General features: G+C 34.6%; 1 long non-coding RNA gene across 1 annotated transcript in view; it reads left to right on the plus strand.

Moving 5' to 3' along the window:
- Window positions 1-7,625, plus strand: part of LOC138813506 (uncharacterized) — a 168,353-nt gene extending 160,728 nt beyond the window's left edge. The window contains exon 4 of the long non-coding RNA XR_011367826.1: window positions 7,460-7,625. This is a non-coding gene — a long non-coding RNA (uncharacterized lncRNA). The remainder of the gene's footprint in view (window positions 1-7,459) is intronic.
- The last annotated feature ends 17,872 nt before the right edge of the window (window positions 7,626-25,497 follow it).

A 25,497-nucleotide genomic window follows, 5' to 3' on the forward strand; every position in this document is an offset into this window, starting at 1 on the left:
ATGTCTGTGTTGATGTAGTCACCCCTAATACCTCAGAATGTGACCTTAGGTAAAAATGGAATCATGGTCTAGGAGGATATCCTAGTATGAGGACCATGGAAATTTACTAAGACTGTTGTAATCACAAAGGAAGAAAACTGGGGTGCAGACTATTTCTGTGGTCTTTCTCTTGTTTTTTTTTATTGTGAAAATACCGTACAGAAGGATTACAGTTACATGGGCAAGATAATGAATACATTTCTTATCAAGCATTGTTGCCTCCTCTTTTGTTTCTGCTTCCCATCCCTTCCCATCTTCCCCCCTCCTGACCCCCCTGCCTCTTTCTCATGTTTGAAAGCAGCATACTTGCAGACAAGACTTTATGAGGTTTCAGAAGATGTCCTGAGTCTCAGAATTTCCTGGTGTTCAGAATATGAACCTTAGCTTTCTGTGATCCTTTACTTCCTACATATAAATGACAAACCCACTTCTAGTAGTGTTTGTGTGTGTGTGTGTGTGTGTGTGTGTGTGTATGCATGTGTGTGTGTGTGAGCGCACATGTGTGTGAGTGTTTATTCTCATTATCTGGACTTGGGTAATCACAGGCCAAGCATCGTGCAGTAGATCAAATGGCAATGATGCAATCGAAGCATAAAGATGGCATAAAATAAATGTGCAGCCCAAGGGGACACACATGGGACAGATTCCTCATAGCCCTCAGGAAGCAACCCCACCACTTCCTTTTATCTTTATAGTTTTGTAAGAGCATTTTGTTACATAGCCCATGCTCTCTGGGAACTCACTGTGCAGCCCAGAGTGACCCTGAGTTAACAATTTTCCTGCCTCAGCCCCTCCACCCCCAACCTGGGATTACAAGTCAGAGGCATTACTCAGACTGCAAACACCTTGATTTCAGGCTTTGCTTCAACAATGCAGATTGACAGAACAAATATAAGTGAGTTCAGAACTTTAAGTTATTGTCATTACCATCTGTGTCTACCATAATATGTTTGTGCTCTGCCTCCTTTGCTTACACAGCTCTTCCTATAGCCATGGTCTATTTTTCTCTCATGGAAATTATGTATTGGAAAAATTTTATTTAACCTATAAAAACACACTCTACCTAATAAGAACGGAACCACAAGTTAAGTGACCCTCTGGTAAAGCCCTCCTGCATCTTTGGTGGCCACTTGATAGCCAGTGTCCTCTGATAAACTTACAAAAGTTTCTCATAAAAAATGACAAAGGGCTAGGCATCTATGGCTCAAGCCCATAGTCCCCACTACTCATAAGGCTACTACTATCTGAAGTTTGAAGCTAGCTTGGACAGGAAAGGCCATGATTCTTCTTTTCAATTAATCACCAAAAAGCCAGAGGTGGATCTGAGGTTCAAAGCAGTTGAGCACTAATCTTGAGCCCAAAAGCTCAGGGACAGTGGCCAGGCACTGAGTTCAAGCCTGGGACTGAAAAAACAAATTAAGAGAAGATTTTTTTTTAATTATTTGAATATTACATAATATCTACATACCTCATAACATCACATGGTACCCCACTGAATATATAGACTATACATTAATTAAAATATACAAAATTAATAATCACAGTACTCAAGGAGAGTAAAGAGGGACAATGTTATTATGCAACATCTATCCTTTATATGTCTGCACTTTGTTTCTTATTTCTAGTTTGGAAGTATTCATAGGTCTTTTATAAGTTCTTTTCCACATATCCCTTCTGTTCTTGAAGGTAGTATTGGGCATTCTAGCTATTTCCTCTGAGGATGACATCCTTTCTTCTTTCCTGGGATAATTACATTTTCCCTGTGCATTATGTTTGTTAGTTCCCAGAGAGCATACAGATAGGCATATAAACTTCTAGAGTGCCCTTAAGCTCTTGCTCTAGAAACAAATGTCTTTTAGTCAAAAGAAAACTTGCCAAATCAGCAGTCTTTTTGCCAAGTATTTAAACCAGTACATCCCATGAAAGGTATGATTAATGTGTTTTCTTAGGAGAAAGTAATCACTGAATATCAATGTTTTTGTTTAGTGTTTTTCACAAAGTCATTTGGGGCATCTTGTGATTGTACAAGGTTTTGTCAGAGTGACAAAGCAGAGGGACAAAGGACAGCAACAGAATAAGCAAGCCTGTTTTTACAGTTTAGGTAGAACTCACTAACAAGGACTGATAATTTGTTATTGGACACTGATTTAGAAGAACATTATCTTACAAAAAATCATATTAAAAACAGGAAAGAAAATGTTCCTTTTGCTTGAAAAAGTTTTTTTAAAAAAACTTGGAACACAGCCCTAAGTGTATTTTTATCATTCTGTGAAAACTAGCAACTTCTCCAGTCTGGATACTTGTCCTTGTACTGTAATTACAATCCATTGTTACCTTGTGTATGTAAAGTAATCATCAAGAAAAGTATACCAATGACATTCTTTCCTATGGAGGCATAGAATTCTATTGTGTATATATACCACATTTTCTTGATCTATTCATCTACTGAGGGGCATCTGGGTTGGTTCCATCTGTTAGCTATGATGCAACAAACATAGTTGTGCTGGTAGCTTTAGTATGGTCTTGTTTGTGATCATTCAGGTAAATGCCCCCATTTGTTAGGAAATGGAAAGACATGGAAAAATTATATTAAGTGAAGTAAACCAGGTTCCCATGGTTTCCCTTATTTCCAATAACTAGTATATGTCTGAGACAAGCAGAAAGGGTCAGATAAGTTGATGTTAGGTGAAATGAACCCCAAGATAAGGAATCATGGTTTTTCTTTCTTGTTATTGTTTCTAACATATTTATAAGATGATTTCTTTGTTGCTTTGTATGTCCCTTCCCCATGGTATAACCCCTGTTTTCACTGTATTTGATGTTGGTATAATTTGTGGAGGGGAAGGGAAAAACAAATTGTTTAAATAGGGATACAGGTGGACCCATTGCTACAATGAGATGTACGAGATGTTATGTTGAAAATGAACTTTACAAGTTTGGCAGGGTAAGGGCAAGGGAGTGTGGGGGGGACATGGGAAGGGATGGGAAGGGGAAACAAAGGAAGAGGCAACAATGCTTGATAAGAAATGCACTCATTACCTTGCTCATGTTATTGTAACCCCTCTGTACGGTACTTTCACAATAAATAAAAAAAAGAAAAATGAACTTTACAACTTTGGGAGGGGGAGGTGGGGGTTGGTGGGGGTGGGGGGGTGGGAGGGCAGGTGTGGTAAGGGGAAACAAAGGAGGAGGCAACAATGCTTCTTGCTCATGTAAGGGTAACCCTTTTGTATGGTATGTTCACAGTAAAAAAAAACATTAATTAAAAGTAAAAATAAATAAAAAAGAAAAGTATGCCACTTTCGTTTTTCTAAACAAAAAATATTTTGTAAAAGAAATTCAAACTATATATATATATATATATATATATATATATATATATATATATATAATATTTTTTTCTTTTTTGGGGGGGTTTCCGGTCGTGGGGCCTGAACTCTAGGCTTGGGCTGCTGTCCCTCAGCTCCTCAGCTCAAGGCTAGTGTTCTACCACTTGAGCCATTGCACCACTTCCAGCTTTTTTCTTTTTGATTATGTGGTGCTGAGAAATCGAACCAGGGTCTCATGCATTCAAGGCAAGCGCTCTACCACTCAGCCACCTTCCCAGCCCCTATATAATACTATTTTTCTTTCATATGTATTTTTATATTTTACTTACATTTCCAAACCAGACTGCTCATGTCTGTAAACCCAGCTACTTTAGAAGCAATGATAGAATTGTGGTTCAAAGTCAACCCGGGAAAAAATGTTAGCAAGAATCTATGTCAAGGAAAAATCCAGAGGTCGTTATTTATGCCTGTAATTCTAGGTAACAGGAGGAGAATTATACTTCCAAGGCATCCTAGGCAAAAGTGAATCCCTGTATGAAATATAATCAAGGCAAACAAAAAAGCTAGGGGCCTGGCTTAAGTATCAGTGTACTTATCTAGCCAGTATGAACTCCTAAATTCAAATCCTAATATTATGAATTTCATTAATATATCAAATTTACAACTTAGTTTACAGTTAATAGATTAACTTGTTCATAGCATCTAAAATGAAGTGTATATTATTATTATTATTTTATTTTTTGTGGGTCATGGGCCCTGAACTCTGAGCCTGGACGCTGTCTCTCAGCTCTTCAGCTCAAGGCTGGCACTCTACCACTGCACAGTGCCACTTTCTGCTTATGTGGTGCTGAGGAATCGAACCCAGGGCCTCATGCATGCAAGGCAAGCACTCTACCACTGAGCCACCTTCCCAACCCCAAGTGTATATTAATTTATTGAATAAAATGGAGTACTTATTTTTTCTAGGCATATGATAGTCAGATTCCTCTTTTGTCAAGATTCTGTAAATAGTTCAACTTTAACTACATAAACAAATCAAAAAACTGATTAGTTTAGCTGGGTATAATGGTGTATGCTTATAGTTACTAGACACTTGGGTGGCTGAAGCAGGAAAATTTCTTAAATCAAAAACTAGGATGCAGGCCACAGGAATGTAGTGAGACTTTCCTTACAGTGAATGCCTTCTTATGTACGTGAAAAGAAAGAAAATACTGATTAAATTAATTTATAGAATATATTCCAGTGTTTGGATATACAACTGATTTTCCTAATTTTTAAAGCAGTCATTTTACTATTTAATGGGGATTTTTACAAGTATTCCATTCATAGCTATTGTATTTACTAATATTTTGGTTTTACTTTTATCACATTATTTTTATACAGAATTTCACTAATTTGCTAAGATTTTTCTGTCACTTTTTTTGCATAAATTAAAATAGTAATTTTTGGTTTTCCCTTTTTTTACATCCTGTTTTTAAAATTTTGGTAGTTTTCCTAGAATTTTTAATACTTCCACATAGCTTGATTTTGCCTAAAATAGAATTAAAATTGTTTCAAAATGCAAAGTAACCATGCCAAACTTTGGCTTTGAAGTTTATAGTTTATGATTAGTTGTGATGATTTTTCTTTCAGAATGAGTGGTCACTTTATCACTCACAAATTATAATGATCTCTTCAGGTTATTAATTTCAATAGTTAGACTGCCTACGTGTGCCTATTTGACAGCACTGTTCTACAAATAATTCTTTCTAGCATCTCATGCCTTCCATTTGGTCTGCTGTAAGTAAAGTTAGCATAAATTCTAAAGATCTTTCTTATAATAGATTCTTTTGGTATCCAACTCCCTTCCCTTTTATCTCTTTTTCTCTGTACTCTCAAAATATTTTAATCTTGCTCTCACTCTTTGATAAATATGTTTTAACTTAGATTTCAATAACAAGCTGATATTTTATTTCTCTTTTCATGTGGCAATAATTCCTGTCCTCTCTGGTTTTCATTTCTCTACTGATAAGTCATTGGCCTTATAATTATTTCCTTGTAGTTTTATCCCTAGATGCTTTTAAATTTGTCTTTTTTTCTTTAAATTTGCTGTTTTATTTCACAAAAAGGCAGATATGTTACTTGAAGAACCTGTCGATGCACAGTTTTCATTAGAAACATTTCAGCTAACATCTCTGAAAATGTTGCTTTCTGTCATCATGGGTCTCCATTTAAGTTAATTATATTTATAACTTCAGAGGCTCCCTTTTGAGTATTTTAAGTTTCTGTTTATGCTCTCCATCTGGCTTTGTTTGTCTTCCAGTGTAATTTCTTCTAATCTAAGATTTAACTCACAAATCATGTATCACTGGTGTCAATTCAGTCTCTGTTTACAGAAGTTTGGGTATAAACTTTCTAGTTGTAAGTTCTTTTTCATATAAGAGCAGTGTCTTTAAGTCTGCTTTGTTCTAGTACTACCAACATTTGGATTCTATCCCTCAGTTTTGCCATTTTCCTCAATTACTTGGTCTAGTTTTGAAAAGATTCCTATTTTCTGAACGGTGTGTTTTATCTTCAATTATTTCAGTATGATGTACAACAGACAAAGAGTTGAAGTTACTCAGTCCATAATGTTAAATCACACTATATTTATTAGTGAATGTTTTACAGAGAAATAGCTCCAACATAACATAGATATTAGAATGGTTCTGAGTGAAAGTAATGGACAGATTGCTGTCTACATAGCCAATACCCAAAGGTGTTAATTTGCTGCAGCTGTGAATCTACATCTGGCAAAACTCCAACTGGAATCTCTACATTGTTAAATTTACCAGAATCCTCTATCGTTTATCAGGTTCCACCTGCCTTCTGCACATGCCAAATATGTACTGAATGGAGCATAAGGGGAATTACCACCCTCACAATGCCCAGCTCCTTCATCACTGTGCTACCAATCTCTGAGGTCTCTCCAAGAAGTCAGATGACTCTTGGGTTAGTATTTTCCAAATCCTTCTATAGAGAGGCCTTCACTCTCTCAATGATAAATTTTGTTTTATAAATCAGAGAACATAGTGGGAATTCTGCCATTTACTGAACATAGTTGTTCCTAGTATTTATTTCAGAATTGAGGAAATTACCATAGGATTGGGTTGGGTTGGAACTACATCTCTACTGATCACTTGATCTCCAGCTGCTGGTGTGTCAGCCTACTCTGATCAGAGGGCTGATCAGCAATATTGCTTCTTCTGGAAATAAAGTCAAACAATAGGAGACAGTATCCATAGTTCCTTGATTATTTCTTTTTTTCTCTTGCACAGTTACTCAGTAAAAATTCACATATATCCTTGGGAAGGCTAGGACTCAAGGTAAAAGAACATATTTTTAGCAAAGCACTTTTGTCCTTTTACTAGGAGAATGGGCATCCAGTAGTACTAGGTCTATAAACTGGATCAAGGGGGGAGAATGACTGAGGAACTGTAACTTTGTTTTTATGATTAATTGAAGTATTTTGTTCACTTGGTCCAAGTTTTCTACTTACACAGATAAAGTAAAAATGTAGTAGTTTCCCTTGTACTTTTGCTTCTAGATTTTTCATTTCAAGGTGTACTATAACTAACAAAATATCTATTTCAAGGTATTTTGTGATTTTTCTATCCCTATACTATGTCATTTAGTTTCCATTTTTAAAACACATTCTCCGGATTTTTACTTGTATATACAAAAAGCTCAAAAAATACTGTGGAGTAATAATTCATCTTGTCATTGATCACACATTCCTCCTTTTCTTTAGGTTCTTTTGGTATGGGAAGCTGGTTATAGGTCAAAATGCAAAGAAAATTTTTGGAGAGGGTACTGTAGAGAATTAGAATTTTGTACAACAACTTCCACTAAGGGTTTTTTTTCTTTTTCTTTTCAAAAATGTGGCATTAATACCATCATAATAGGGCAAACTGGTCACTTCTGGAGGCATTGCTGCCTTCTCAGCTAGAGGATCTTCTTACATTCTGTGTAAAGAAGCTATTTTCTTTAGTAATAAAGATATATGAAATCTAGGTGCCAGGGTCTGCTATTTCAGCTTGGTTTTTGCTCACATATCCCATGGCATCTTTTAGGAGCCACGTCTTTAAAATGGAGGCCATTGTCTTAAAATTGAACACCAGGGAATTCAATTGGCCATGGAAGATATGGGAGTTCAACTTGAATAAGAAGAAACTGGGATTTCATGTTTATAGCAGTGAGGTGAGATTCAATCTTTTCTAATCACTGGAGTATTGCCTATATGATAGAACAATGTGCTTTATTCAGTTTATAGATTAAAATGTTTTTCACATCACAGAACATACTCAGAGCAACATAGGTAATTCTATTTGTCTAAAACAGAATCACTCCTTGGTGATGTTGAGGAATATATATAAAGGACTCTACTACTACTACTACTACTACTACTACTCACACACACACACACACACACACTCACACACACACACACACACACACACACACACACACACACACACACACACACACCATATATTTATGTATATGTGGTTTCCCTTATTTGCAATAACTAGTATATGTCTGGGACAAGCAGAAAAGATCAGATAAGACGATGTTAAGCGAAATGAACCCCAAGATAGGGACACAAGTGATTTTTTTTCTTTCTTGCTATTGTTTCTAACGTATTTATAAGGTACCATGTGATTTTTTTGTTGCTTTGTATGCCCCTCTCCCACAGTATTACACCTGTTTACATTGTATTTGATGTTGGTATAGTTTGGGGAGGGGAAGGGAAAAAACAAAATGTTTAAATAGTGATATAGATTGACCCATTACAACAATGAGCTGTACTAGATGCTATGTTGAAAACCAAACTTTACAATTTAGATGGGGGGGCAGGGGGTGAGAGGAGTATAGTTAAGGAGGTGGGAGGGAAGGGATGGTAGGGGAAAAACAAAGAGGAGGCAACAATGCTTGATAAGAAATGTACTCATTACCTTGCTTATGTAACTGTAACCCCTCTGTACAGTATTTTCACAATAAAAAAATTAAAAAACATGCTCAAGCACTATGTTATTTATATTTTATATATTATTTGGAACACACATATATGAACAGTATACAGAGTATTGCATGTTAGAGATGATGCACACAAAAAAATGTTTTCTGGACTCTGTTTCCAAAATAACCAGCAAAAGGCAGGAATGCATGTATGGCTCAAGTGGTAGAAAGCAGTTTTGAATGTATGAGATCTTGATTTCAACCTCAATATCATTAAGTAATTATTAATTAATTTAAAAAAGAAGTTTCATTACTGGTGTGGCTAGCTCAAAAGTGTTTTTATTATTCCATCCTCCATTCACACATGTCTGTCACTTTATTATTCCCCAAATGGTAGAACTCTGTTTGACAAAGTAGAAAACACTTTTGGAGGCAAAGAAGCATCAAAACATTTTTTGTGTGAACTGTGAGAGTGTTGGAGGGCAAAGGAATATTTTGATTTCTCATGAAATCATGTTGGAAGTTAAATCAGTTTAGAAAATTCAGGCTTTCCAGCCTGATATATCTTTCACAAAGTATAAATATTTATCCCAAGGCTTTTGCTGAGCACAATTAACCTACAAATGGTTCAAGCCTCAAAGATCTTTGAATGGGGAGAAACCAAAGTTTCTAGCATTAGTTACTAAATTTCTTAGATATTCAATAGTTTGTGATGTGTTAGTATTCTCTGGAGAAAGTATCAATATCAGATACACACTCACACACACCCACAGGAAAAACCCAGAGTTTAATGAATTAGCTCTTGCAATTGATTATGGTAGCTAGCAAGTACAAAACCTATAAATCAGTCAATAATGTACAAATTTTGAGAAGAGTTGATGGTAGCATTAAATCTAAACTTTTAGTTTGGAGACAGTATCCATGAGTCAATTTCTCAAAAAAAAAATAAGTTTTACTCCTAAGATCATGGACCAACTAGGGGAGATTCATTTAAACTGTGGAAAATAATCTTTTTTTTCACTTAAAATCTACTTATTTAAATATATATGGGTATATATATATATATATATATATATATATATATATATATTCAAGTGACTTAAGAAATTTCCTTAAGTAAATAGACAAAAGTAATCGTAATGTATCATTATGGTACATATCTTCAGGAACTACCTTTAGAATAGAGATAAATGCTATATTAATATGCTATAAAAGGAAACAGTCTCTTCCTATATTCATAGACCTAATAGATGAATATTCATGATATTGAATTTATAAATTTTATGAAGAAACTCATCTTTAATTTTTTGTTGTTCAATATTACTCAATAGTTTTAATTTTCTGTTCATTTAAATATGATTTCTTTATATCTAAACATTCATAATCTTGACTTTTTCTATTAAATATTTTAGTTTTTTTCTGATATTGACATGTATATTTTACTGTTATGGTTACAATTGGTTTTATGTTAGGCATATAATTTTCTTTAAGAAGTTTCAGTCATTTTCTATTTAATGTTATTGTAATTAAAATCAAATATCCTTTTCATGTGGATTTCATATAATTTACAGTAAAAGTATAGTTTGTTTGAAAGTCTAACTGCCTCCTGCTGTTAGATAAAATTATTCTGGAACATTAAAGCCATACACATTTTTAAAAAAGAAAAAAAGCTCTTCAATCATTCAAGCACAATAAATGCTTTGAGACAGTTTTGCAGTTGTTTATTTGTTCTGGAAGTCAGCCAAATTAACTTGTAATAATAAATAACCACAGATGTCAATGCAAAGTAATGAAAAGTGACAATGTATCAGTTTCAAGTGCAGCCATAGCACTAGGTGTTGACTTTTGCATACATAAAGTTTAACCAGGGCATTTCATTTTGAGAGCTACTGATCTTCAGTATGAGCAGAAACACTTACAAGGCAAATTATTCCACTAAGTAGACTAACATGAAAAACATACTTGGTTTAGAAATAAAGCAAATACATTTTTATTCAGTCTTATTATTAACTGTCTACCAATTGTAAAAGTGCCGTTTTTCCATGAGTATTTATTTCTAAAAATTAGGATGTATGGGGCAAGATTCTGTTTCTTCTGAGTTTCGTTAATAAATGGCTGCTTTTACACATACCACTAAGTCTTAAGTAATTTAAAGTTTATACATTTCCTTCTGATGTATTTCAACTTGAAATTTTTAGCAAAATAATATGTTGACTATAAAATATTTCCACAAAAATATGTGAAGCTAGTAGTTGTAATAAAATTATCTAAAATCATCCATTTAAATGTATTATTATATTTTAAAAAGTTCTACACAAGAGTTGACATTTAATAAATTAGTTTATGAATACAATGTATCTTGATCAATGTGATGCTTTTCAACATTCTCTCTCATCCTTCCCAACCTGCTCTTTCCCACACTCTGTAATTTTGTAGGATGTACACTGGATTCTTTTGTGTGTGTGTGTGTGTGTGTGTGTGTGTGTGTGTGTGTGTGTGTGTGCGTGTGTGTGTGTGTGTGTGTGTGTGTGTGTGTTTGGTTCTTCATGGAGCTTGAGCTCTGGGCCTCAGTGGTGTACCTCAGCTCTTCAGTTCAAGGCTAGCACATTACCACTTGAGCCACAGTGACACTTCTGATTTTCTGGTTTGGAGATTCATGGGCTTTCTTGTCCACGCTGGTTTTGAACTGTGATCCTCAGATCTCAGCCTCCTGAGTAGTTAGGATTACAGGCATGAGCCACCAGCACCCAGCATAGTTACATTGGATTCTTGACTGTATTTTCTCTTCTTCTCTTCATTCATTTACTTCTTTTCCCTTGACCCTACACCACCCCAGGGCACACATTTCCTGGTGTTATATTTGGCTGAACTTTGATTTTTACCTTTCTAAGAAATTACAGTATTTGATACCAGCCCTGAATTTACCATATTTCACTTATGCATTTGTGTATCATCCAATGTATTTACTTATACATACATATGTTATCTTAAGAGCATCCATTTTAATGTGTGAGAAATTTGATCCTACATAGCTATATAGACATAAGTAGTTTCTGTTTTGATTTTTTTGTCATCCAATTGGGTCTGATTTCAATGCAATATGGTTTTATCTCCAATGATACCAAGTGGTGTGATCTGATAATAAAAACATTGAAAAATATCATTGAATAGACCTAATTCAACACGGCAAATAATTTTGTAAATATTGCATACAAATATTTTGGCAAATTAGTGATTATAACAAAATTGGCTGGCTGGTCTCATTGTCAGTGTACATAGAGGAGAAAGAAAGGTTGAATGCAGAGATACAAAATCCCAGTAAAACACTTCATACACCTGAAAGTCTTATGTCCTGTGGGAATCCTTATATGTTACAGCCACAGGGCTAAAAAGGCTATAAATAATACATAATCTCATCCTAAACTGGCTGAATTAAAATATGATCTAGATTTTCATCCTCTGAAGATGCATATTGTTCAAAGTGAGGTCACTAAGAATGACTATAAACTGGGAGGTTGAAATGGAACATGGGGAAAATATTTTGATTAAGCTTGGCTAGTTACATTGACTCTATGAAATGTGTGTGTGTGTGTGTGTGAGTGTGTGTGTGTGTGTGTGTGTGTGTGTGTGTGTGTGTGTGTGTGTGTGTGTGTGAGTGAGTGTTTTATTTTCTTTTCTGACAGTGGAGAGTGGTCATTCCCTCCAGTGGACACTGTTTACATATTTCTTTCAGATAATTATGTCGGAAGTCATTAGCCCTACTTTGATTGAGGGAAACATATGATGAGTCTTCTGAGAATCCAGCTCCTTTTTTTTGCTACAATTCAACTTACAATGGACTTCTGAAGACAGGTAGGTACAAAATGTACCCATGCGAGGATATATCACACTGCAAAGAAATATGTGATTTAACACAAGAATAAAGGCAAAAAAATGGTGTATGAGAAAGTTGAAAGGAACAATTAGTATCTGAGTTGAGTTTATTGTCTTGGATGTACAAAGAAGAAATTTTGCTTATGATGTTGACATTTGAGAGTTAAAAAGGGCGCTGGCCTGCACTGACTAGAATGGAGGTATTGTCCAAAATATTACATGGTGTGATTGAATTATAATGTTGAACTCTTCTTTGATCAAAAGCTGAAGGAAATTGTAATGTTAGTATGGGTCAGACATTTACAATATACACTGGAAAGATAAGTAGTATATGCTGTTCAATATAACTGTAAAATTATCAAGATTAGTCTTAGGTACTCAAAGAGCTGTATGAATATTCTATTCTATAGATAAGAGTTGTATTGGTGTGTGAAGTTACTGCATTGCAAAACATAAATTCAGGGAGCATAATTAGACTTTAGGCTTACTGGGGTCAAGTGAATGGCATAAACAAAAATTGTAGGCAACATGAATTAAAAAAAAACAATGAAGTGAAAATAGCAGTAAGAATAATTTGACTCACATAGACTTATGGTAGGGGATCTCAGTGTCCTTGCATGTGAAACTCTTACTTCATCTATATAGGCAGAAGACATCTAGACTAAATGGAAAGAAATATAGCTTAGTCTTTCCATGAGAGATCATAGAATTAAGTTGATATCCATACCAGAGATATTTTCTTGACCCAGAATACTTTGAATGGAGCTATAGTGCCATGTCAGGAAGGATGCTAATACATTGTCACACATTTAGATTGCTAATTGCTTTTACCATTCCCAGTAAAAGTAAAAAAGGTCCAACTTCTTAGCAGGGAAATATCAAATTATTAAAATAAATAGAAAATTATCAAATATTTCTGGGAATAATAAATGCTGGCTCAAACTGACACTAATCTTAAGAGATGCAAACTCTACTATAAACTAATATTCACAATAGATACTTAGAGTAAGAATATACTTCTCTTGTCAACAATTTTAGCTCTGTTTCATCTGAAGTGGTAACCGGAGTATTCAACCCATCCAGTGGTAATTTCCCCAAATCAGAATGCATAATTGATATAGATACAACCATTCCTGGCAGCCATGTTTTCCTCACCTATGAATGAGGACGAGGAGTGGAGAAAGACCAAAAAGATGGCAGTAGATCTACATCTACTTTTAAAAAATGTAATAAGAAGATGTACTGACTTCTGAAAATATTGTGATTTAATGTCATAATCACGGATTTGAAAGGAGCAGAATTAATAATTCTACCACATCCCAATTTGACCTCAGCAGAGAGAGATGCATCTTAGAGAATATCTGAATTATCATAATAATAACCGAGTGATTAATTGAAGTTATTGTGCCAGATAGAATTTTACTGACCAGTAAATTCTCATATCCTCTGGCATTGGATGTCTTTTTTTTTCTCTATCACTTTTAGAAATCACCACCAGAAGTAGTTTTATGTTAGCAGGGCAGGGTAGCAATTTGCCTGTACTATTTTACTGAAGGGTATGTGGTGTCTCCCCTATGCCATAAAATATGTTGACAATGGCCTTTAATGAGTTTTCACTTCATATGATGCTAATAGCACTGGTCTGTTAGATTAAAGAAATGACAATTTGATCAAATAAGCAAGAAATAATAGTGCTTGGCTGATTTATTTATAAAGTATTTGCAATTCAGAAGTTTGTGGCATTAAACCAATAAAAATTCCTAGGCCTCCTCAATGAAATAAATGTCTTCAAGTTCAATAGCCTGGAACATGCTACATTATTGTTTCTCGAGTGAAAAAGATAACTTGTTGTATCCAACTTCTCCTACATCTTCAAACTCAAGAATATTTTTGATATGCAACCCTACATAATGGGAAGCTTATATTAAGATATCTTTAAAGTCAATGATGATTTCCTCTGCTCCATGTGGTGTACTGGTGTACATAACAAAGACATTCTCTAATTGTTATGGTTGTTTTGATTTCCAGTGTTTTCTTTGATCCTTTCTTAGAATTTCCAACTCTGCTTATATTACCCATCGTTTGTATAATGCCTTCTTTTCCCATCAGTATCCCTAATATTCCCCATCACTATTTTAAATTTGTAGTCTCATAACTCTGAGATCAAATTCAAATCTATGCTTGGTTATTTTGCTTGCTGTGTCAGTTGAGAATCCATTTTGCTCTTTCAGCAGGTATGGTAATGTTTCCTTGATTGATGGCTATTTTAATAGGGTAAGAGGAAAAGTGGTAAATAATCCTTTAGTGGGATGGATTGTGTTTAGCAGGAGAAGATGTACATATATTTACTGTTGAGTGTACCTGATGATGTTAGAATTCAGGCCTGTCATAACATCTTGCTTTTGTCAGCCCTATTGCCTTTGTTTGCCCCTAGAAGTTCAATAAGTAGTGGAATTATAGTTGGAGTTTTATCAGCTATAATCCTGTTACTGTACAGCACCTGTGCTGGTGTGACTTATAAGACAAATGTCTGAAAGGAAAGGAAAATATTCTTCATTCCTATGTTTCAATCTCATTATTTCGGCAAGGCTATGTTCTTCACAGGTGTCCAGCATAAGCTCTTCTGTGACATTAGTATCTGTTGCCCCTAGGATAGGAATGAAAGGTGAGATGTTATCAAAAGTGGGCTATTTTCTGTCCTGCACAAGACTTAGGCATTGCTGAAGTACCTTTCCTTGAAGGCCTTTGAAGAACCGAATGCTTTGGGCATATTTCAGAACAGTTACTTTGCCCTTCAGCTTCTATAAATAATTATTATTTCATTTATTTTCCCCCATATTCCTGCTTCTGCAGGAGGAGATCTTTCCTGTTCTCACAGTTATCATTGTGGCAACCTGAAAGTAAAAATTTGATTTATAATTCATGAAGTGTGAGGCCTTCTTCAAACACGGCCTCCAGAGTTTCAAGGTATTGTGCACTCAGCCAATAGCAAATTGACTTTAAAGCTTATACTTTCCTAGTCCAGTGACTTCAGCATGTCATAAACATGGATTTTGAGTTTGCCTGTCTATTTTAGAACATCAGGGAGGGCTATGACTGACATCATTTCAATGACAGACCTAAAAACACTTGCTGATATTCAGATTGTGCTTTGATTCTTTACAGAAATAAAACCACAAATGCCCAAATTCCCTTCCCATATGTCTCCAATGTTCCCTTATAATGCTCTTCTTTAAAAGAAATTTTCCTCTGATACTGTGTTTTGTATGATTAAATTGGAGAATAAAACTTCTGGTGTACATTAAAACATTTCAAAGGGCTTGTTAAAAAATAACTGAATAAAACAATTATTTCCAATGAAACATATATCTGGTATAGAGAGTGTCATAGAATATATGTATGGCAATCGAGTAACTGACATGAGGGTAAGGAGCCAAGCACACTAAAAACTATGTGGAGCAGGAACAGGAATATTCCAGAAGCTGAGAAATTAACAACGATTTTGAAAACTAAATATGTTAGGCAAGTAGTTATTGAGAGAAGACAAATTCCTCAAATAAATTATTGTAAAAGTTTCCCTTAAATTTTGGAAGGCACTTATGTTTATAAGCATTAAAGTAGACTGTGTAGATTGGGAAGAGATGGCACAGGACTGCATCCTCAGGGGTGAAGTTCATAGAGTTAACAGGAAACCCTCTTAGGAAGGGTCAACCTCTTAAGACAAGCACTTTGAATTTGAGTCAAAATGGGAACAAGTCCAAAATTATAAACGGAATAATTACTAACCTGACCTAGGTTAAAAGGAACACTTTGGCAGAGCTCAGAGTAGAGGATGCCGCAAAACATATAATTCATTCAAGAGGAGAAAGCAGCAGCACTCCGGTTGTTGTTAGGTGTATCAATCAGGGTTAATTAGAGAAGCAGAAGGACTATGAATCACAGCGCAGAGACTCATTTTAGTGTGGTTCATTCTTATGCAATTATTGTAGGAAGTCAAGAAATAAAGTTTACAGGAGGTTTAAGCAATTAGGAGGAGTTACCAACAGATTAATTTGAGGAGTAAAGCAGATCTAGAGGTTACAGTGAGGTCCTAACATGACGAGTGCTGTAAGGTTTCATAGATATTTTCAGCTGTCTCCAACTAAGTGGCTTCTGTCGGCTTGTGATGCAGTGTAGAAATTTGGAAAATTTGTAAACACAGTACTGGGGGGGAGAGCAGGGCACACCAGGTCCTATACGTGTATCTGTTACCTTAATTGTTTAACCATATATTCACAGAGTGATGGCCAATACATACACCCTTATTTTTTTCTCTTTGTTTTGCATAAGACTTTCTTTAAGCTATAATATAATTTTACTGTAATCTATTTCATGATAAAATGACACAAGAAGCCGGGCACTGGTGACTCCCGCCTGTAATCCTAGCTACTCAGGAGGCTGAGATCTGAGGATCATGGTTCAAAGCCAGCCTGGGCAGAAAAGTCCAGGAGATTCTTATCTCCAATCAATCAATGAGAAAACCGGAAATGGTACTGGGGCTCAAGTGGTAGAGTGCTACCCTTGATCTGAAGAGCTGAGGGACAGTGCCGAGGGCCAAAGCTCAAGCCCCACAACAACAACAACAACAACAAAAGATGTCACAAAGCAAAATAATGATATATACACCTACATAAATATGTAATTGCAAAGAGAAAAGCAATGGGGTCTTGATAGTTTATAATTCAGTAAGGAGGAAAACAGGTGAAAATAAGTTTTAAAAAAGACAATTCTTGAAAGAAAAAAAAAAAAAAAGAAAACCTGTGCTGCCATCAAATGATCTGTCAGATTTTCTTTGAAAATGTTTGAGGATGAAAAGTTTAATTTGCATACTTCATCTATTAGAAATCTTTTATCTATTCGATTGCAGAAGCAACATTAACATTGGGGTAAATGAATTTGAGAGAAATTTGCATTTTGAAAGATTAAATCTAGCACTTTTGAGCATTTTAAGATGTAAAAAGTTCAGAATATAAATGGGATGATTAATGCTAAAAACTTATATAAGAAAAGCCTGATTGTGGGGCCAACAATTCAAGGATTAAAGAATGAGATAATCAAGCTAAGAACAAATAAAGAGAACAAGTCAGATTTTGCTGTCCTAGTAGGTGAATGAAAAATGAATGACATAGAACATAATATACTGTGTCCATAAAAGACAGGTGTAAAAGAATTTGGAGTAATAAAATATTTTAAGATTTGAATATGACCTTTTTAGCATCTTAAATTCTAAATTTTGTAAATTAATATTATGATTGAGCTGTCAAGAATGAGTTTTGCATATTATTATAGATGTAAAACAAAATAATTGGAGATAAAGTGACAGTGTCATTGACTTCATTTTCTTTCCAATGTGGAGTCAAATAAGGCAAAAATAATGCCACTTGTAATATATACAAGGTGAAAGATGTGAATAGAAACAGAAAAAGAAGTAGCAATTAACCCTAGAATGTGCTTTAGATTATCCAGGGAAATGTAACTGAGTTTTCCTGTTGATTTAAGAAGAGGAAGGAAAGGAGTGGACAGGAGAGAGATGGGTTAGAATGTTGGAAGGGGTGATATTCATCAAGATATCTGTTATTCTTAAACTGCTTTGTTAAATGGCAACTCCTTTGTACAACTACATAAAGATAATTTAGAACCAAACTTTAAAAAGCAAATGCATCAATGTCACCAATGACTCAGAGTTTTCTTTTTTCTTATGCGGATATTTTCCTTTTCTTTCTTTTTGTTTTCATTTTTTTATTGTGAAAGTACTGTACAGAGGGGTTACAATTACATGAGCAAGGCAATGAGTACATTTCTTATCAAGCATTGTTGCCTCCTCTTTAGTTTCCCCTTACTATCCCTTGATGAGTATTTTAATCAGTTACATTCAGGGTTATTATTGGAAGTTATTCTCAGTGTAAACTCAGCAATTCTCCACAGAATCTTTCTAGAAAGATATGGCATTTTAACCATGTGGATTAGGAATTCTGGAAGTTATGGCAGAAGTGACAGACTCTTCATGGCAACCTTTGAAGTGTAGGATGTCATTTAATATAGCTTTTCCAAGAACGTCATGTAGGCCACCTCAAACAGAACGATAATTCAACTCCATCACTAATTAGATGGGTCAGGAAAGAATTCATGGGCTTTAAAAATCTACCACAGTGCTCTTACACTTACTTTTTGTTCCCATTGTCTGTAAGTACTTACATTAATTTTTAAAACACTTTATTTATCCACATCATAACCCTCTTCAACACCTTCCTTTAACTTTAGTTTTGATCTATTATTTACTTCTTTTATTTGTTGTTTTTGAGACAATTTTTTCCTGTACTAGAGATCTATGATTCAAATCAGTATCATAGTATCATACTATTATATGAAATTCCTATAAATATGCCTTTAATCTGGTGGATATCTTCATTTAATGACATGTATGTTCTTTATTCTAAAGAACATTGGTATAGCACTCTCATCTTAGTGAGTAGAAATATCATTCAATTAATTGCCCCAGGAGAAGACTGAACTTCCCTCTCAATTTGTTTAACTCCTTCTTAATTCTGAATTTTCTTATTTATGTTTTCAGAATCTCCACAGTTTTCTGTTTGTAGGGTCACTTTCTAGTTTAAGTGAACATTAGTTCTTGTTTGCATTTCTGCAGCCTCTTCCTAATTAATTTTTTATAACTGGGTCTTAATTCTGTCTAATCCATTTTCCAAATAACACACAAAGAGAATCATTTAAAATGCAAATTATATCATTTTACTTTTAAAAAAATCTTCAAGAGCTCTCCTTGCCTTTTAAAATGAAGTCTTAAGACCTTAACTATGCTTACACTTCTCTAACTTAATTTCCTGCCTTTTGCAAATTAACTCTATAAGTAAACTCTTATTCACTAAAATTTAATATCTTTTATTTCCTAAATGACTCCATATATGCTTTTATTGCACATTTTCATAAAATGTTCTCTTTTTTTTAGCAGCTTCTATTTTTATTCATGATTCATTCACCTTGCAAGTTTTCATTCATTTGGGGGAAATAATTACCTTTCATAAACCCTCTGTATTGCCTCTAGGTTAAGATTTTCTACATTTTCATGCACTTATTTAACATGCTCTATTACTCATACACTTTATCACAGAGCATTTAAAATATGTTGTTTATCTTCTGAAAACATAATTTCTCTTACCCTGTCCTACTGTTTGCTAGAGTTGAGTTATTCACTGGTAGTATACCAAACATATTTGGTGCACAGGTAAATGGATGCGCTCTTGAATTGTAGACTTTCTAAATGAAGTTTATTTGTCCAGATGATTATGTTTTCCACCTCAGATATATCTATTTTCAGCTAAAATACAGGATAAATAATGTTGTCATAAATAATGTGGCATCATCATTATTTATCTGATGATAAGAAAACGGAAAGAAATGTATGTATCACCCAATTTGTAAGAAATAGTTTTATTTTTAAAGTTCAGAGTTCATAATCGTTATAGATTAAGATAATAATGCATTATCATTGTAAAGGTTAAAATGTGTTTGTGACTTTAGCTAAGTATAACTATGCCATAGTATTTTTAGACTTCTGTAGTCAATCTCTATAAATAACATTAAAATAATAATAATTTCCCATTTTTAACAAAAAGATGGCAGCCTGAGTGCAGAAGATAACTCTCCTTTGTCATCTCCTCTGAAGAAGGAATATTCATGGTTCTTGTAAGCTTTCTCTGCTCCTTCTTTGAGTCTTTATATTTTTCTCTCATCCATTTGGATTCTTCAGGTTCTATCCATTTCTATCTGGTCGCAGAAGAAATTGGCTTGGACCAGGAGCCAATGGCTCAAGCCTGAAGCCTCATTTATTCAAAAAAACTGAAATCTGAGGGTCACAAAGTGCAAAGTTGTAGAATGCTATACTTGATCACAAAATCTCAGGGACAGGGTTCATGCCCTGAAAAACACACACACACACACACACACACACACACACACACACACACACACACACACACACACACACACACACACACACACACACACACACACACACACACACACACACACACATGCCGGGAGCAGAAAGCAGGAGAGAGAGAAAAAAAAAAGAAAAAAGGAAAGAAAAATGAGATATAGGCATATCTTTTAGAGTCTAGAAAGTTTGAAACCTCTTCGTTCCCAAATGACAAGAACATTATGGTACCCCAAACTAACCATAATCTTTGTTTTATTTTGTGTTTTGTTTTTGTATTCAAACAATTTGATTTTTCTATTCACATATTGATTTATTTTTCATAAAACAGTGAAAATAAAAAAAGCTCGTTTAATATTCTGCAATTTCAAGACTGGTCCCAGTGGTTCATGCCTGTAATCCTAGCTATTTAGGAGGCTGAGATCTGAGGAACATGGTTCAAAGCCAGCCTGGCCAACAAAGTCCATGAGACTCTGATCTCCAATAAACCACTGAGAAAACCAGAAGTAGCAGTGTGGCTTATGTGGTACAACAGTAGCCTTGAGCTGAAGATCTGAGGGACAACACCCGGGCTCAGAGTTCAAGCCCCACTATCGGAAAAATAAAATCTGCAATTTCAGTGGAAATATATCTACCAGAAGTACTCTAACCATACCCATGTGTTATCACCATATTAGTAACAGTCAAGCAGATGACAGGGTCCTACCACATCTCTGAACTTTATATCTGTGGATTCAAACAATTATAATGTAAAAATATGCAAATAATTCACGATGGTGAGGAAATTGTTAAGTAGTATTTCACGCCGGTAATAATCCAATGTGGGAAATACAAGTAGAAGAATTACAGCCCAGACAAGTGCAGTGTGATTACAATGGCAGACAACATGCATAGCAAGAGTGAGGTCCTCAGACCCAGCCCCAGTACATTTTTCTTTTTAAAAAGGATAGAGGAAGAATTAAATATGTGTATAATTAATGTACAAAGACTGTCATGTGATATAAGGGACATGAGAATCTGCAGATTTTATTAGTGACAAGATTCAGGAATAATTTCCTCATGGACTCTGAAGAAGACTGTAGAGACATATTTTACTGTGGTAAAGTGTCAGTTTCCTCAATATCTTTTTTTAAAATCACAGCAATATGTACAAAATGCTTTTGATTCTTATACACAACAGAAAAGGCTTTAAAGTGCATCTGAAAGATTTTAAAATGCTTATGAGGAAAGAAAAGATTTACAGAACTGACTACAGCACAGAAGAGACCCCCATTGCTGCAGTTTTCCTAATTGTGAATAAAAGTTAAGGAGAGCTGGTATCTAAGACATGGAGAGGACTATAAAACAACTCTTAATCTCATGTGTCCTAAAACTGTAGTTCTAATCTAATCTAATGATTAATGTGGTAATTTATTGCTATATAGCAGAGCTTAATCTTTCCCATGATTTTTGCCTAACTCAAAGTTGTCATCTGGGGATTAAATAGATTATGAATATAAAAACATGAGTTCTTAATTATATAAGGGCTGCCACAGAGAAACGGGCACAGAAATAAAAGACACAGGCACTTTAGGGTGGCTTTACACAGAATTTATGTCTGCGTCACCAAGAAATCTGAGCTGCTACATATACTACAGCTGTCTTATTTCAGTCTTTCATTTTTTGCTTTAACTTTAAAATACTTTTGGTGGTTATCAGTTTTACTACCTTAAATAAGGTGCTTCTTGCTCCATACATCTTAGCATATAGTTTTAGATATTTATTTAGAATTGTATTTTAAATTGTATTCTCATTTACATCTAGAGTCCCAGGAATTCAAGAGTTTTAAGTAGGAGGTTCTCAATTTTAAGGCCAGCCAAACACTATCTCTAAACCATAACGGAGGACTAGGTTCCTAACTAAAGTGATAGAGCAATTGTCTACCACGCATGAAGCCCTAGGTTTGATCTCCAATATTGTCAAGAAATATGTTTTACAGGAAAAACATTTTCTTTAGCATGACAGAAATTCTTTCCAAATTATAATTCTCAGGTGGACCCTATTGGCTAGATGAATCCTTTTGATTTCTGTGCATTGACTCTGTATACTGATAAAAAAAAACCCACATATTATACTTGGTGATCTCTTCCATTTCTTCCTCTTCTTCTTCCTTCTTCTTATTTTACTTCTTTATAAAGATATATATGTATTTGTATGTAAATTTAACATATTGTTATTTTATTTGGTTATATTTTCTCTGTAACATTTTCAACAATGCAGGGTGGCACGCATTATAGTATACATTTTGGTTCTTTCATTTTAATATGCCAATATGACTTAATAAAAATAAGTTGGATTATCATTCCTCTTTTTCTAATGACAAAGACAATTTAAATAGCCCATAGTTATTGTATAAACACATCTGTGAGACATATATGACAATTATACATCTAGACATGAGATTCACTTCATAGCAGAGAGGAAAAAAAAGGTTTAATTATAATTCAAATTTCAGTGTTTTAAGACTTCAGTATCTTTGGTGAAAAATTTAAGAAAATAGTCTAACAATTTGATGTTCTTAGAGCTTTCAAAAGTGTTTGAATTAGGAGAGGAGCCCAAAGATGAATACCTATGTTCATCTGATCAAATATAAAACATTTATTGAAATGAACTCTAGGAAATGGAAACAAAGAGTATTTTTTCTTTGTTAAAAAAGTAACATATTTAAAAACTAACCATATCTGTATTTATATTGCCTTTTAAGCCTTTATGCTTTTTTGTTTTTATTTATTTATTTTTATTGTGAACATACTATACAGAGGGGTTACAATTACATGGGCAAGATAATGAGTACATTTCTTATCAAGCATCATAGCCTCCTCATTTCCCCTTCCCATACCTTCCCATCCTCTCCTCGCCCTCCCACCCAATCCTCCCCCCCCCAAAGTTGTAAAGTTCGTTTTCGACATGACAACTTGTACTTCTCATTGTTGCAACGGGTCCACTTGTATCCTTATTTAAACGACTTGTTTTTCCCCTTGCCTTTATGCTTTTTAGTCTGTTCTTACTTTCATCGTTCCCTCCCCTCTCCCTCCCTATCTTTGTGCTTCTTTTCCTCCCCTCCTTCCTTTCTTCTTCCCTAGATTGTTTTCTTCATTGTTTATCTAGAGGTGGTTGAAAGTGAAAGACACGTTTGTGCTCTCAATTTCTAGAAACTGTCTGTGCAGAGCATAGGATCAGTTAATAGGTCAGGTGTTTTCTGCGATTGACTAATGTTAAGGCAAACAGCTGTAAATTACTTCTGGAAAGATTTTTAGAAGTGCAAAAATAGGGATTGAACTGGAAAAAATAAACATTGCTAAAGCATTTATCAATCTGTGTGGCTGTCCATTCCATAAGTTTGTTATCAAGTCATATATTCTGTTCTTGGAAATTTCCAGTCCAATCAAAAAATAAAATAAAATAAAGGTCATCTCCAAGGTTAAACTATACTAATCCATGAGGACTAGAATTTATATTAAAATAACTAGCTTTAAGGATAAGGAATTATAAAAAATAAAACATGTTAAAATCCTTAGAAAGAACGTTTATGATACCATCCATCTTTTGGCTATAGGTACTCCATATGCAAAAGCATTTATTTGGTTTGCAAAGGAGTCGTGCTCATTGTCTGATGCTGATCAACTCCTTACTCAGAGCTATGGCCTCCAGAGTAAGATTTTGGATGATTATCAAGATTCCTTAGATACTACAAAGATTTAAGACATGTGCGCCTTGACCCTCTTGCCATAGCATAGCTAAAATTGAAATGATCATGTATAATTTGACTTATGCTTTTTTCTTATGCCCTGGATTCAGGAGGCAGAAAACAACAGATAGTCCCTAGACGTACCATAAAGACTCCAAGGATATGTAAACTCTATTTAAAAGAAAACTCATTGACACAATTTTCATCTTCTGAGCCTATTTGGAGGAATTTATCACTGCATACCCTTGAATATTTTGTATATTTCTAGCCTTTCCCCCTTACAAAGTTTTAGTTTTGTAGAGTATACCTAGGGAATATGTACCAACTAGCTCACAACAGATATCCCTGCTTTTAAATGCTGTTATTTATGTAAATAAAGAAGTAAATGATGTGACAAATAATATTATGATTAACAGAATTATAACATCATAATGAGAAGAAAAAGATGGTAAACCTGTCTCAGGTATATGCAGATTTAGAGTTATATTATTAAAGATAGAATAAATGGTTCTCAGGCAAGTCCACTTCAATGAGGCTCTGTACTATAGCCATTGGAATATATTCATACTTGGCAAAGCATATTCCTCAGATGGTTGATATAATGTGGAAAACAGAGATTTTGATAGGATGCTGGGAACTACTGTTATTTTTCTGATTCTTTCCTTCCTAGTTCATAAAATCAGGAAGTTTGCATTATATGGAATCCAGTCAGTGGGTTTGAGCAGAATAATGAAATATTAATCAATCCTTTCATCTAACTTGACCCTCTTGAGTGAAAATCTTACTAAGTGAAAATCTTGAGTGAAAATCTTACTGATTTTACATTGCTTTCTGGGTAGTCTTTAGAGTTGACCTCAGTATTTATTTTTAAAGGTTTCCTTTAGAAAACTAGTCAAAATAATAGGCTTTATTTGAGGATAATTTTCTCAGCATATATGGATTTTAACACAATGTTATCTAAAATCCTATGGACATTAATTGAAAATTTCAAGTTTTTCTTTCCGTGTTTGCCAATACCAGTTCCCTGCAATAAATTGCACACAGTACTTACAGAAAATAAGCCTCACTTGTTCCTGAAAATTCAGCTCCCTTAGATCATATTGCATTCCTTATTCCTCTGCTTTCAAATTTTCTTAGAATAAATATCTATAGGTTTCTATTTCCTGAAAGGCTCAACTCTGTTTGCTCAAGGGACTCCTTTGGAAGAGTTGTATGCAGGAAAAGGCTTGTAATGTCTGAAAAATTTCCCAAGCCAATCTATTGTTTTAATCTTTGTGCTGATTAGGTGAAACGTGACTTTTTTTTTTCTTATTAGAAAAAGGATAAGGCTGGAAGTTTCCATAAGGAACTAAGTAGATCTAGCCGGGCGCCGGTGGCTCATGCCTGTAATCCTAGCTATTCAGGAGGCCGAAATCTGAGGATTGCTGTTCAAACCCAGCCCGGGCAGGAACATCCGTGAAACTCTTATTTCCAATAAATCACGAGAAAACCGGAAGTGGTGCTGTGGCTCAAGTGCTAGAATGCTCGCCTTGAGCTGAAGAGCTGAGGGACAGCGCTCAGGC

Source organism: Dipodomys merriami, unplaced genomic scaffold, assembly GCF_024711535.1.
Source record: "Dipodomys merriami isolate MVZ:Mamm:240054 unplaced genomic scaffold, mDipMer1.0.p SCAF_6, whole genome shotgun sequence".
NCBI lineage: Eukaryota > Metazoa > Chordata > Mammalia > Rodentia > Heteromyidae > Dipodomys > Dipodomys merriami.